We start from the raw sequence: 15,995 nt of genomic DNA on the forward strand, positions 1-15,995 counted from the left end.
CACCAGACGGCTGTACGTTTTGTCTTGCCCCATCATGTGCCAGGTTGAGCAGGAACTCCCGGAAGCGGAGGGGGACCACCAACACTCGGCTGGCCCGAGTTCTGCCACTTTCTGCTCACTGTATAGCAGGCCCTCGGCCCAGTAGACCCAGTGGGTGCCGGTCTGGTCCCCGTTGGTTTGGGCGGACGCTTGTTGGCGGACCCCTTCGAGAGTGGGGCAGGACTGCTGCTCTTGTTGGAACTGTTCCCGGGTGGGGCCCTCTTCATGTCGCCATTGTGTCAGCTCCGGTAGGGCGCACGGGGAAGCCATCTCTTCGGGGGAGGATTCACTAGGTCCAGGGTCGGTGTCCGCCTCCCCCTCGCTGCTGGCGGGAGGTGGTGCGAGCCCCTCGGGTTGGGCGGCCCCGGAGGCCGAGGATGAGCGGGGGGCCCGGGTGGTCATGGACCGGGTGATGGCACAGGCCCAGTCAGATAGTCCCAGCATTCGGAGGTGCTCTCGTCGCTCTACTTGAGCCCAGGGGGAACTCTCCAAGTCGTTCCCCAGGAGGCAGTCGACGGGGGCGTCGTCGCGTACCGTCACCTTCAGCAGGCCCGTCACCCCTCCCCACTCGAAGGGGACCAGGGCCATCTGGCACAGGCTTTCGCTGTTGTCGGCCGTCCGGACGGGACACAGCACATTCGGTAGGATCTGTTCGGGGGTCACCAGGTGGCAGCGGACAGCGGTGACACTAGCGCCGGTGTCACGAAGGTCTTCGGCCCGTTGTCCATTGACCGTGACCTGCTGCCGGTACTTCTGGGTGTTGCTTGGGATGGGGGTGCAGGGTACCATTTCTCGGCTACCCAGGCAGACCAGGGACATGGCTGCCGGCTCCCATTCAGTGGTCCCTCGGTCGAGGGTCTCCTCTTCCTCTTCTCCTTCTCCCAGGGCGGCGGCCGCCAGCTGTCGGGGCGGGGGCCCGCCGGCCCCGTTTCTTCGGTTCAGGGGGCAGACCGGATCGCTGGCATAGTGTCCGGTTTGTTGGCAGCCGTAGCACGTTACTGGTGGCCGTGGTCCGGGTCTGGCCGGGGGCGCCCCCCTTCGGGCTAGGCTCGGGGAGAGTTGTTGCTGCGGTGGCCCTCGAGGGGGGCTCCTGGGGGCCCCGGCGGGAGGGTCTCGGTTCCTGTTCGGCCCTCCCCCTCCACCGCGTTGGCGGGGGGGTCCGGTGGGGTTCCTCTGGTACTCCCCCATTGAGTTCCGGGGGACCCGGGAGTTGACCCATCGATCGGCCTCGATGGCGAGTTTTCGCGGGTCGGTCATTTTGCTGTCTCAGTTCCACGAAGCAATTGTTGGAGAGATGTTCCCACACGATGAGGTCGACTAGCTGCCCGTAGGTGGTTACTTTGCTACCTCTGATCCACCCTTCTAGGGCCCGACTGAAAAAGTCCACATATTCCACCCAGGTGGTGCCCGGGATTTTCTTGCAGTCTCTGAACCGCTGGCGGTACATTTCTGCGGTTAGCCCATAGCGGGTGAGCAGAGCCTCCTTCATGTGATCGTAGGAGGTCATCACCTCCTCCGGCAGCTGGAGCAGTGTGTCTCGACCCTCACTCAGGAACCGCCCCCACAGGCCCGCGCCCCAGTCTTTTCGGGGCACCCGATGAGAGGTCATGGCCACCTCGTAGGCCTTGAACCATTGTTGGATGTCGTCATTCTTGTAGTACTCCTTGACGACCTCTTTCGGGATATGTACCTTGGTCTCGGCAGGCGGTAGAGTGTCTCTAGTACTGGGGGCGTTGGTCCCTCCGTTCTTGGCCTTGATTTCGAGCTCCTTGAGGCTGCGCTCGTGCTCAAGGGTCAGTTTCTTTTCCTCCAACTCCCGGTGTCGCCTCTTCTCCTCTATCTCCTCTTGAAGCCGTAGCTGCTCTAGGGCCAGTTTCTTTTCCGCCAGCTGGAGTTCGCCGTCCAGCCGCAGTCGTGCGAGCTCTAGCTCGTGGTTCCGGACCTTCTCCCGCATTTCTTCTTCGGAGAGGCCGGTTTCTAGGCTCTTTCTTCCTCCGGTTGCCGGAGTCAGTGCGGTTGATGTGGTCTCAGTCAGGGGCAAGGGACCTTCTTCCTGGGAGGGGCCTGCCCCGGCCTCCAGCCATGTCCTCAGAGCTTTCTGCATGTCCTCTTTGGTACCTAGGCCGGTGGTTGCAATGCCTTTGTCTTTGCAGAACTGTTTTAACTCTTTGTGCGTATATTCTTCCAGCCGTTCGGGCTGGAACTCCATTGTCGCGTTGTTTTCCTGGCTGCTCATGATTACTGTCCGTTTGGATGGGTAGCTAGTGGGTACTGGCTGGTACGTACTGCGTTCGGCTCGGATCCCGTCGCTGGCCACCAAATGTTGGAAGGCGGACCCCGAGGAGTCGGCGAGACCACCAAGGGGGGCCCTCACACTGTACGAAGTAGCCGAGCGCTGCCGAGAAGTCTCCTGAGAGATCCTTCTCCTATCACGTACTAGCACAGTAACACCACCACACAGGACTCAAGGAGGTTGTCTCAAAACAAGCAATTCTTTATCAGCAATAAAAAGGTTACGAGGTCAATATTTACACGAAGGGATCGAGGGATCCACCAAAAGTCTCAGTGTCTCTTTGGAAGGGTAGGGGTAGCGGGACAGTCTTTGGCAGGAGTGCGGTACGAGGGTACCTGTGGCCCAGTTCTTATCCTCAAGCTGGAGGACCTCCGGATCTCGGAGGGGTCGAGCCGCGACGGCGTCAGCAGGGCTCTGGCGTACAGTTCGGGGAGAGCCGCGATCCAATCAGCAGGGCTCTCACGATGGTTTCTGCTCAGCTCGAGCCGCGACGTCGTCAGCAGGGCTCCGAGGGAGGTTTCAGCGAGGTTGGGCCGCGACAGCGTCAGCAGGGCTCCGATGTTCCAGGTGGTTTCAAAGTGTTCACAAGAAGGAGCCGCGACGCAGTCAGCAGGGCTCGTGATGGTTCCGACAAGAGTTCTTCTCCGTAGGGTCAGCCGCGATTCAATCAGCAGGGCTCTCGACTCCGGGATACAACTGCCGATCTGTGGCGGGTTTGCCCCAGATATAGGTCTGTAGCCCTTTGATGTCCGGACCCAGGCGCCCGGTGGGGGCGGAGAGGCCGGGTGGAGGTGGCCAGACGCCCAGCAGGAGAGGCCTCGAGAGGGGAGGACAGTTGGGGGTCCCATCGATACTGTCCTCCGCCGGGGGCGATGAATGGTTCCTGCGGCACCCCCTGGCCAGTTCGTGGTGCCTCGATGTCGGGACTTCGCTGGGGTCGAGGCCGGGTTGAGCGGGGTCGCGCTGGCTGGTGCACAGAGTCACGTGGGTGCCAACAAGATGGCGGAGCCACGAGGGGTATGCGACCTCGTGCAGCTCAGGATGAAGGGCCTCGGTGCAGTTCAGAAGGGTGGCCCGTGAAGGCCGGGGCGGGGAACGGGCACAATCCACGGGGGTAAGGACCATGCCACGAGGCCGGGTCCAACAGTTTCTCTATAGCAGAAAATAGGAAAAAAGGAGACGGGGAAGAAAACGAAAAACCAAAATTGACATAATCAAAACAAATAATGACATAAAAATAGGCAATGAGACGGAGCTTCATATCAAGCGTGTAGGATGAAGGGCTACTGCCGAAAATAGAAGGAGCAGAAACTATCGGCAGACGTCAGCGCTGCTATGTAGAATAATAAACAAGTTAACAAAAATATGTACGTTTAAGGAAAAGAGAGTTGACGAAAAAATGCTTTTGGGACCAACACCAGCTACACAGCGGATTCTCGAGGGTTGGGTTCACCGCATGATACCGTGTGGGCATTTTCTTCAAGAACAATCACAAAAAGAATGACGCTGTAGTATGTCATAGATATGGCATACGAAGTGTCTTCCACTGTCATTGGGTCTAAACTACAGAATGTTACTGTGTCACTCTTGATGTCACTGGATTCCATGTTGTGATTCAGAGTTTAACTGGATTTGCTGCATGGAGTCTGGATGGATGAGATCTCTAAGGATTAAACCTGCTTCTATTCAACACATTTCTTTGTGAAGTAATTATTGATGGAATTTCACACTGGCGTAGTCGGCAGGATCCGAACCTGCGCGGGGATTTGGGCCGGACTATGAGTATCTGTCATTGTTTTGGAACGATGTGAATCCACGAGATCGGTGAAATTTTCAGGATTATTTGTGATGTTTGAAAGGCGCAGTTGGATTGTGCATCGTCCCGAGCTCGACAAACTTTTAAAACATCACAGCAGTCTTACCGGTCTCGTGAGTAGTTCTTCTGTGTTGCCTGGAGAGTGATCGCGCTCAGAACTCCTGTTCGTTCTTCTTCTCTTCATTCTGCTTCTCCTCATTGTTTCTTCTTTGGGTACGAGTGTGGTCACACGCACAAGCGTTGCTACGTGATGCACGCTCAAGCATCACTACGTCGGGACGCATGATGTCATCCTGTGCATCACGTAACGTGGAAGCCATTTTGTAAGCGGGAGTGCGTTACCTAGCAACTAAAGAAGCTTTCGCTCATACGCACGCCTAGATTAAGGAGTGTATCTTAGCAACGGAATAATCTTCGCCGATACACACGGCTTCAATTTAAGTGCGTTTCCTGACAATAAAAAGGCTCTCGAAGAAACTTTCGCCGATACGCACGGCTTCAATTTAAGTGCGTCTCCTGGTAATTAAAAAAAAAAGGGCTCTCGCCGATACGCACGGCTGTTCTTTATTTAACTATCACGGAGTGAGCAACTGTTATTACCTTACATGTCGCATGGGGGGGGGAGATAATTTTGGGCACAAGAAATTTAGTTCTGTGTAACTAATTGGTGGAATACAATGGTGTCAACTATTTTTAGGTATTGTTAGTGTGAATGCTATAACTTACATCAATATAGGTTATGTTGTAAGTCACATATATAGTTTTTTTTGTGATAGCTGAATTAGACAAATCTTTATAGTTTTGTTGTATGTACCTTCAAATCTGTTGAATTAGTAGGCGAAATATGCAGAACGTCACGGCAGCTCCATTTTTTCTGTCGGAACCTGGTGATCCCAACATAAAATGGAAAAAATGGAAGGTAGTGTTTGAGCGATATGCAAGAGTATGTGGTCCCTCGCTTAGTGCGGAAAGGAGGTCTGCTTTGCTGCTACATTGCTTGGGGTCAGAAGGACAGGATGTTTTTGACCATCTTCCTGATTTATCGCGGGAGGAAGCAAATGGTCTCAATGATTATGAAATCTGCATAAAAAAATTGGATAAACATTATTTGCCCAAAGTAAGTACCATTCTCGAAAGATATACTTTTGCAAAGAGGATGCAGGCAGATGAAGAAACTGTAGAAGGTTACATAACTGTCATGATCCGGGGGCCGACGGCGCAGTTCCGAGGAAATCCCAGCGGCCCCCGCGGCCACCCGTCGGAAGAGACGTCACAGCACCCCGGTCGAGTATAAGAGGCGCGGCGACCAGGTAGGCGGGGCCAATGATTCCCGTTCGAACTAGCGGATCCTAACGGCTTCGACCTAACTCCCGCATTGCCCCGCAAACCCTGACTTTATCCAGCCGGCGAACCGACGTGGATATCTCAGCAACGGACATCTCGACGACCCAGAGGAGGTAAGCAGGCTGCGGTTCTCCCGACGCGCCTCTGCATTATCCTTAGGCGCCACCTGCTCCTCTAGACTTCCCGGCGCTCCTCCGCCCCTGGATTTCCCGGGCGTGAGTGGCAGCGCCACCTACATCTGCGGACATCCTGGTGCTCCTCCGCCCCAGGATTTCCGGGCGTGAGTGGCAGCGCCTCCCGCATCCACAGACCTCCTGGCGCTCCTCCGCCTCCCGGATTCCCAGGCGTGAGTGGCAGCGCCACCAGCACTTTCGACGCCGACCACAAGCAGCGGCGGCTCCTGCGCTCCTCCACCCCCGGAGTTCCTGGGCGTGAGTAGCTGCGCCTGAGTCCGCAGGCCGCCTCGAGCCTTTCCCTTCGCCTCCCCGTGAAGGAACGAGGAGCGCGAGTGAGGAGAGCGCCCAGAACGCCTCCCACGTCTGCAAACATTCCAAGCAGACTTCAACAGGGAAGTAGACCCTCTCACTCTTCGTCCCGTCCGTGAAGTAACGGATAGGGACTCGCAGAGAGCTGCCATAGGGGACACAGCAACACCCGAGACCCCTCCAGCGTCCCCGAGGGGACCCTAGTTCCTCTTCCGCTGTGGGAAGAAAGGAACCCCAGGTAGGGGGAAGAACTAGTTGGGGGTGTAGGGGAGGTAGAGAGGAGCCTGTGGCTTAACCCGTCTTCTTGTTCTTCCAGGTCTCTCTCCCAGCTGTTCCTTCCCGACCTTCCCTCGCCCACCTCTCTCCTCGTCCGAGGGTATTACACGTGCAACGGACAGGGGACGGATGGGCGGGGGGCCCACACATAGCATCAACGTTATCCTGAGGAGAGGAATTACTGGGACCACGACAGAATCATTGGCCCACGAATATTTCTCCTCCTGATCTCGTTGACGCAAAAACATGGCCTCACTAGACAATGTAATGGCCGTATTGACCCAGATCCAGCTAGAACTAGCGGCGTCCAGAGCGGACTCAGTCGCCCTGCACGGCCGTTTAGATCGCCTGCAACGCAATCCCTTCGACGCAGGGATGCCATCTCCGGCGACCACTCCGCAGGTAGTAGTGGAGATGCCAGCTCACGTCCCCTTGGCCCCACCGGAGAGGTTCCACGGGGACATCCAGAAAGTACAGGTCTTCCTCCCACAGGTACAACTCCATTTCCACTGCAAGCCTAAGCTGTTTCTCACGAACCAGGCCCGAGTAGCATTTCTAATCTCCTACTTAACCGGGGAAGCAGCACAATGGGCGGTCCCCTTAGTGCGGCGAGACGATGCCCTTCTATACGATTGGGACACCTTTCGGCAGGAATTCGAGCGAACTTTCGACCGTAGAGCAGACACCTTTTCAGCCGACCATGATCTTCTAGACCTACGGCAGAACCCCTCCGATTTCCTAGGGTACATCAACAGCTTTCGCCGCTTGGTGGCAGAAACCGATTGGCCGGAGACGAAGCAGACAGCGATCTTTTATAGAGGGCTCACGGAGGAGCTAAAGGACGTGATCGCCCAGATCGACCCCCAGCCGCTCACATGCTCGGCCATGATCGAATTGGCGTCCAGGCTCGAATATCGCCTTCGGGTACGAAAAGGCGAACACAAACGAAAGGACAAGACACCCTCACCGTACGAGCAACCCCGCTTGTCGGACGCTACGTCGTCCGGGCCCGTCCCCATGGAGATACGGACGGTGAGAGCTTCCCTGACCCTTTCGGAGCGGGACCACCGACGAAAACAGGGCCTCTGCCTATACTGCGGGAAGAGGGACCGGCGGAAAACCCCCGTGCTTGAAGGAAAGGGGAGGGACGCCTTCAAGCTGTCAGTTCATCCCTTCACTGGAAGCCGACGTCACCCAGGAACCTGACCATGTGTTTATCACCGCACAAGTGACGGTTAACAACTGCCCTCTGGATGTTAGAGCCATGATCGACTCAGGGGCCACGGGATGCTTCATGGATGTCGAGGAAGCAGAGAGACTGCGAATCCCCCTCCATTCCAAAGACGGTCCCGAAATGGTGTATGCTGTCGATGGCAAGGAGTTGGAATCCGGTCCCATTCGACAGGTCACTCCGTCCCTGTGGGTGACAATAGGGAAAGAACACGGAGAGTGGCTCACCCTGAATATAATACAAGCCCCTCGATGCAGGATCATCCTAGGGTTGCCTTGGTTACGGCTGCATGAACCCCATATACATTGGGCGACGAACACGGTTACGTTCGACTCTCCGTTCTGTCAAACCCGTTGCCGTCTCATGAAGGAACCACTGGGGAAGGGAGACGGAACCACGCACCATGTGGCCACTGCAGCGGAGAAGGAGGTGGTTCTCCCCGACTGCTATGCACCCTATACCGGGGTCTTTGATAAGCAACAAGCCGAAGAGCTACCACCCCATCGGGACTTCGATTGCCGCATTGACCTGGTCCCAGGAGCCAGCGTTCCGTGCAGCCGGGTGTATGCTCTTACCGGTCCAGAAACCTGTCATCTGAAAGAGTACTTAGAGAAGTACCTGAAACTGGGATTTATACGCCCCTCCAGCTCTCCGGCGGCGTCCCCCCTGTTTTTTATTCCGAAGGCCAACGGTGAGCTACGTTGCTGCATCGACTACCGTTCCCTCAATGCAATGACCATCAGGAATCAGTACCCCTTGCCACTCATCCCCGTCCTCTTGGAACAAGTCCGAGGAGCACGGATTTACACAAAGTTGGACCTTCGAGGGGCGTACCATTTGGTTCGTATACGCGCGGGGGATGAGTGGAAAACAGCGTTCAAGAACCGATTCGGCTTATTCGAGTACTTAGTGATGCCGTTCGGTCTCTGCAACGCCCCGGCCGCTTTCCAATACTTCCTCAATGAAGTATTGAGGGACTATCTGGACAAATACGTCGTGGTCTATATCGACGATATTTTGATCTTTTCGTCTGATCCTAAGGACCACGAAGAGCACGTACGATCCGTGCTGGGAGCCCTGGAACGACACCGACTATTCTGCAAACTCACAAAATGTGAGTTCCACGTTACCACCGTGGAGTTCCTTGGCGTCCTGCTCACCCCCGAAGGACAGATCATGACCGACCGGAAGGTAAAAGCCGTGGCCAATTGGCCACAACTGACCTCAGTGAAAGAAGTACAGAACTTCCTCGGCTTCGCGAACTTTTACCGGAGGTTTATCCAACATTTCTCCCAAACGGTAACCCCGCTAACCAAGCTAACCCGCAAGGGAACGCCCTTCCTGTGGTCACCAGAAGCCCAGACTGCATTCGAGCAGCTCAAGAAAGCGTTTACCTCCGCTCCCGTCCTTCGCCATGCCCAACCGGAGCTACCGTTCCTGGTGGAAGCCGACGCGTCCGACGAGGCGGTGGGAGCTGTTCTTTCCCAGCGACAGCAGGATACAGGGCTGCTCCATCCGGTGGCCTTTATGTCCAGGAAACTGAGCCAGGCCGAACTCAACTATACCATCTCGGAGAAAGAACTGCTCGCCATACGCGAAGCCTTCTTGGAGTGGCGGCACTGGTTGATGGGGGCTCGTCATCAGGTGACCGTATACACGGACCATCGCAATCTACAATTTCTAAGGTCCGCCCGCCACCTGTCGCCAAGGCAAAAGAGATGGACGCTCTTCTTTGCAGAGTATCATTTCGTGGTGACTTATCGTCCCGGGGCGTTGAACAGAAAAGCCGACGCCCTCTCACGCCAAAATCCTCCGTGTCTCCCTACGGTGACTCCCGAGCAATCCATTCTCGCTCCAGATCAGGTCATAGGCAGTCTGAAGACCGAATCCTTTCTACAGGGGGTAAAGAAAGGAATCCAAACCTTCACCTGGTCATCATGATTACGAAGCCACAAGGAATGGCGTCTTTTCCAGGGTATTCCCTTGTGGGGGTCCCGGGTATTAGTCCCCACATTGCGGCTCCGAAAGCTCGTCTTCTCATGGTGCCATGACATACCCAGCGCGGGGCACATGGGAGGGACCAAAACCCTGGAGAGGGTGTTGAGACAGTTCTGGTGGCCTACCGTTCGACCTGATGTTTTGCTATGGGTGAAGAGATGTGCGGTATGTGCCCAGATGAAATCTGACCATCAACGACAACAAGGACTGCTGATGCCGCTTCCTACCCCGATGAATCCCTGGGAACGGATTTCCATAGACTTCGTGGTGGGGCTGCCGAAGGACCAGGGATGTACCGCCATCATTGTTGTCGTTGACTATCTCACGAAGATGGGCCACTTCATCGCCTGTAAACAAGTCCCCTCGGCAGGGGTATTGGCGTCACTCCTGTTGAGACACGTGGTGCGTCTTCATGGACTCCCGGTGGGGATCGTCTCGGATAGGGGGTCGCAGTTCACTGCCCGGTTCTGGAGGGTGTGGTGCGAACAGCTCGGCATCCATTCCTCCCTTTCCACGAGCTTCCACCCCCAGACGGATGGGCAGACAGAGCGACTCAACCAAACCCTTAAACAATATTTGCGTTGCTACGCCGCTAAAGTGACGGACTCTTGGGTTGATTTGCTCTGGGTGGCCGAGGTGGCTTATAATAACGCACAACATTCCTCAACACACCACACTCCCTTCTTTCTTGCTTCCGGGTTCCACCCCCGGTTTGTTCCCTTCCTTCTCCCCAGGGAGGCGGTGTCCCTTCCTGATTTGCAGACAAGACTCAGCACCATACACGCCGCTCTCAAACAGGCCAGGGCCAGCTTACTGATAGCGAAGACACGCTATAAAGCCCAAGCAGACAAATGGCGGAGACCCGCACCGGTGTACCGCAAGGGAGAGAAAGTGTGGTTGTCCACGAAAAACATCCGCTTCCGCTATCCCAGCGTTTTTCACCCGAAGTACATAGGACCATACCTGGTGGTGCGACATGTGAACCCGGTGGCGGTGCTACTGCGGTTGCCCCCGCATCTGCGCATCCATCCGGTGCTCCACGTGTCGTTGCTCAAACCCTCTCTGTGCCCGGTGAAGAAGCCCCCTGCGCCGGTTTGGGTGCGCCACGAACAGGAGTAAATCGTTCGCCGTGTCCTGGATTCCAAGCTGGTGAGGGGCAAGCTCTGGTACCTTTTGGCCTGGAAAGGATACGGTCCCGAGGAGAACTCATGGGAGCCGGCGGCGGCGGTACACGCGGCCCGACTGGTGGCGGCCTTCCACCGCCGTTCGCCCTCCAAGCCCGGGGGCTCCGGCGGTCCGGTGGCCGGGGTGAAGAGGGGTGTGCTGTCATGATCCGGGCGCCGACGGCGCAGTTCGGAGGATGAGGACTCCAAATCCCAGCGGCCCTCGCGGCCACCCGTCGGAAGAGACGTCACAGCACCCCGGTCGAGTATAAGAGGCGCGGCAACCAGGTAGGCGGGGCCAATGATTCCCGTTCGAACTAGCGGATCCTAACGGCTTCGACCTAACTCCCGCATCGTCCCGCAAACCCTGACTTTATCCAGCCGGCGAACCGACGTGGATATCTCAGCAACGGACATCTCGACGACCCAGAGGAGGTAAGCAGGCTGCGGTTCTCCCGGCGCGCCTCTGCATTATCCTTAGGCGCCACCTGCTCCTCTAGACTTCCCGGCGCTCCTCCGCCCCGTGATTTCCCGGGCGTGAGTGGCAGCGCCACCTACATCTGCGGACATCCCGGTGCTCCTCCGCCCCAGGATTTCCGGGCGTGAGTGGCAGCGCCTCCCGCATCCACAGACCTCCTGGCGCTCCTCCGCCTCCCGGATTCCCAGGCGTGAGTGGCAGTGCCACCAGCACTTTCGACGCCGACCACAAGCAGCGGCGGCTCCTGCGCTCCTCCGCCCCCGGAGTTCCTGGGCGTGAGTAGCAGCGCCTGAGTCCGCAGGCCGCCTCGAGCCTTTCCCTTCGCCTCCCCGTGAAGGAACGAGGAGCGCGAGTGAGGAGAGCGCCCAGAACGCCTCCCACGTCTGCAAACATTCCGAGCAGACTTCAACGGGGAAGTAGACCCTCTCACTCTTCGTCCCGTCCGTGAAGTAACGGATAGGGACTCGCAGAGAGCTGCCATAGGGGACACAGCAACACCAGAGACCCCTCCAGCGTCCCCGAGGGGACCCTAGTTCCTCTTCCGCTGTGGGAAGAAAGGAACCCCAGGTAGGGGGAAGAACTAGTTGGGGGTGTAGGGGAGGTAGAGAGGAGCCTGTGGCTTAACCCGTCTTCTTGTTCTTCCAGGTCTCTCTCCCAGCTGTTCCTTCCCGACCTTCCCTCGCCCACCTCTCTCCTCGTCCGAGGGTATTACACGTGCACCGGACAGGGACGGATGGGCGGGGGGCCCACACATAGCATCAACGTTATCCTGAGGAGAGGAATTACTGGGACCACGACAATAACGGTGTTGAGAAAACTTGCATCGTCGTGTAAATTTGATGGCATGACTGACGAACGCATACGTGACCAGTTTATGTTTGGTTGCAATATAGAGAAAGTAAGAGAAGAGCTGTGGTTGCGTGATGAACCTACCTTAGATGAAGTTCTAGTCGTTGCCAAGAGGATTGAACATTCCATCAAATGTGTCGCAGTTTTGAAGAAAGACTCGTCTAATGATTGTAAAGTGCAAGAGGTTAGGAGTAAGAACAAAACGGAGGTGAAAGAAAAAGACAAGATTCAGAAAGAGTTTCTATCGACAAAAGGAAAGATGAATGAGAAGTGGATTAATAGCAAGTGCTTTAGATGTGGAAAGTTGGGGCATTTAGCAAATAATCCGAAGTGTCCGGCTCTTGCATCAATATCTTCAAAATGTAAAAAGAAAGGCCACTTTACTGCTTTGTGTAACAGTAGAAATGCACCAAATGTGAAAGAAGTTCATGTGAGGGAAAGCAGATATGACGAGTTTGGTCCTGAGGGATATGAGTGTGGCCAAATTGTCGTACAAGTGGTAACTGGGGAGAAGAATAGAAATTCTCCGATTGATGAGATTTTGGTAGAAGGAAAAAAGACCAAAGTCTTATTTGATTCGGGGGCGAAAATCACAGTTGTATCTAGTGATTTCTTTATGAATAACTTAAAAAGTAAGGTTAATCTTTTAAAACCAGACATAAGGCCATTGGCTTATGGTGGTGAGCCCATCAAATTACATGGCTACTTTGTAGGTTTGATTGAATATAAACAGAGGATAATTTCAGGCAAGATTTATGTGTCAAAAAAAGGGGACAGCATTATTAGCTGGATTCATCAAGGAGATCTTGGGGTCTTTCTAGATCCTAATGGTGAGCCTCCTATTCAATTGAAAGGGAATGTAAACTCCATTGGAAGGGTGGAGCATGTTAAGGTGGATGTTGATCTAGTTGATAGTCTTAAAAAAGAGTATCCCAATGTGTTCAGAAAAGAATTAGGTTGTCTCAAGGGTTACAAACACAAAATATTACTTAAAAGAGATGCCATTCCTGTATGTTGTAAAATGAGAAATGTACCTCTTTCGGTGAGGGACGACATGCATGAGGAGATTGGAAAATTAAAGAAGGGCGGCATCAGAGAGGAGGTCGAAGGGACCGAATGGTTGGCCCCGGTTGTGGCAGCTCGCAAACCCAATGGGGATCTGAGACTTTGCATAGATTTGAGACAACTTAATAAATGTGTGATTATTGATAAATAACCTTTACCCAACATTAATGAATTAATGTCTCTTTTGGGGGGAGCTAAGGTATTTAGCACAATTGACTTGACTTCGGCGTATCACCAGATAGAACTGGAAGAGTCGTGTAGGGATTATACTGCCTTCATAACGCCGTTTGGCACTTTTAGATTCAAACGGATGCCATTTGGGCTGGTATCGGCCTCTTCTGTGTTTCAGAGGGTTATGGAGAATTTGCTACAAGGTCTACCTGGCATTTATGTTTATCAGGATGATATCTTAGTTTTTGGGCAAGATTTTGGTCAACATGATGTTCGCCTGAGGTCAGCTTTGAGAAGACTATCTGAACACAACTTAACGATAAAGGCAGAAAAATGTAAATTTAGAACTAACTCCATTGACTATTTAGGTCATAACATAACGAGTGAGGGTGTGAAACCTAAAGAGAACTTGATTAATACAATTCAGTAGATGTGTTCTCCTTCTAATAAAAGTGAACTCATGAAATTCCTAGGGGTGGTTGAATACTACTCAAAATTCGTGAAGAATTTTGCTAGTCACACTGTAAACATGAGTTACCTACTTAAGAAAGGTGTGGATTTTCTGTGGACGGAAGACTGTGAGCATGAATTCCTAGACATAAAAAGTAAACTTAAGGCTGCTCCTTCACTTGCAAGTTTTAATCCTAAAATCAAACCTGTCCTTATCACGGATGCGAGTGAGAAGGGTTTAGGCGCAGTTTTGCAACAACAAGGTGAGTGTGGCACTTACATGGTCATGTGTCTGTCACGTAGCCTCAAAGATCCGGAAACAAGGTATTCCGTGGTGGAACGTGAATCTCTTGCTGTGTACTGGGCGGTTAAGAAGTTGAAAAAGTTCCTTTGGGGTATTAACTTTGAGGTCAGGACAGATCACAAGCCGCTGGTTGAGATATTCAGCAAAAAGGGTCTTGATTTGATAACCAGCAGAATCACTAGATGGGTGATAGGTTTGCAGGAGTTTAATTTTTATATAAAGTACATACCAGGTGTTGAAAACAATGTGGCTGATGTATTGTCACGTCTCACGCCTAGGAAAACAGCTGAGGAGGATGATTGGGAAGATTCTGAAGAGTTGGTGTGTGTTGTAGATCAGGGCATCATTAGTGAGGAGAGATGGTGTAAAGAAATGTCTATGGATAGTGTGTTGAATGAAGTCATGGGTCTAGTTAGGAAGGGCTGGATCAGTAACAAATCTGGATTGTTGGATTCAAGGAAATTTTGGGCAGTACATAATGAGTTATCAACAGATAATAATCTCTTGTTTAGGGGAACGAGGTGGATTCCTCCTTCTAGCCTTAGGAAAGAACTTATAGACTTGGTACATTCTTCCCATGCAGGCATTACTAAGTCAAAAGAGCGCTTGAGGATGTCATATTGGTGGCCGGGCATGGATTTAGAAGTGGAACGTGCTATTCGAGATTGTGTTCCATGTACATTAAGTGAAAAGTCTAAGTGTACCCGGGTTCAGCCCATGGTGGAAAGGAAACTTCCTTTGAATCCGTGGCAGGACATTGCCATGGATATTCTGGGTCCTATTCACTCTAATGGATCTCAATCATTTGTGTTGGTGGTGATTGATATGTTTTCTCGGTGGCCAGAAGTTTTCTTTTTGTTAGGTGTTGACTCATTTAACATAATTAAATGTTTGAAAAACTTATTCTCGAAAGAGGGTATTCCCAATTCAATATTAACAGACAATGGGGTGCAATTTGTGTCTAATGACATGAAAAGATTTTTAGCATCCAAGGGTATCTCTCACAAGTTGTGCTCTCTTTATCATCCCGAGACTAACGGAATGGTGGAGAGATTCAACAGGGTAATCAAGGAGACCATTGCGTTGTCAAAATCCATGTCATTAAATTGGAAAGATGAAGTTTTAAAAAAAATAGAGGAGTATAGATTGTCTCCTCATTCAACTACGGGTAAAACCCCTTTTTTGATGTTCCGTGGGAGAGTTCCCAATACTAATGTTGAACCAACATGGGTCAACGATTATGAATTGGAAAGAGGTAAAGAAAAGGAGTGTGATAAGAACATGATTCAGATGAGAGAAGAAGGGAAAGGCAATTCAAGGAAAGTTTACTTTGATAAAAAAAAAAGTGTTAAGGTGACTAAGGTTATGGTGGGTGACTTGGTGATGATTAAACGTCCTGGGTTGATGGGAAATTCTACTTCCAAGTTCATGAAACCTATGTAAGTTATTAAGGTTTTTAAAAATACAATAAAGACGCAGGATCATAGGATTTGGAACTTGAATAGGGTTGTAGTGGTAAAAGGCAGGTTAGATGGGCATTATGGTAAGAATGATGTTAATCCTAACTCTTCAGACAATGTTAGTTGTGTTTCAACCAGGGTTTGCAAGAAACCTTCTTATTTACTTGACTATGTATAGTGAATATGTGTTATTCATTTTGTTGCATATTATTGTTTAGTTTTATTGTAAAATGATTCTTTAGTATTTTAATTTTAATGTGACGAGGGGAGGTGTGTAGTATGTCATAGATATGGCATACGAAGTGTCTTCCACTGTCATTGGGTCTAAACTACAGAATGTTACTGTGTCACTCTTGATGTCACTGGATTCCATGTTGTGATTCAGAGTTTAACTGGAGTTGCTGCATGGAGTCTGGATGGATGAGATCTCTAAGGATTAAACCTGCTTCTATTCAACATATTTCTTTGTGAAGTAATTATTGATGGAATTTCACAGACGCCTTATTGAGAAACCAGCGGAATACAGTGGTGTCGTTAACCACGTATCACCGTGAGGATTTCGAAGAATCACGT

Source organism: Triturus cristatus, chromosome 1_2 (genome assembly GCF_964204655.1).
Source record: "Triturus cristatus chromosome 1_2, aTriCri1.1, whole genome shotgun sequence".
Classification (NCBI taxonomy): domain Eukaryota; kingdom Metazoa; phylum Chordata; class Amphibia; order Caudata; family Salamandridae; genus Triturus; species Triturus cristatus.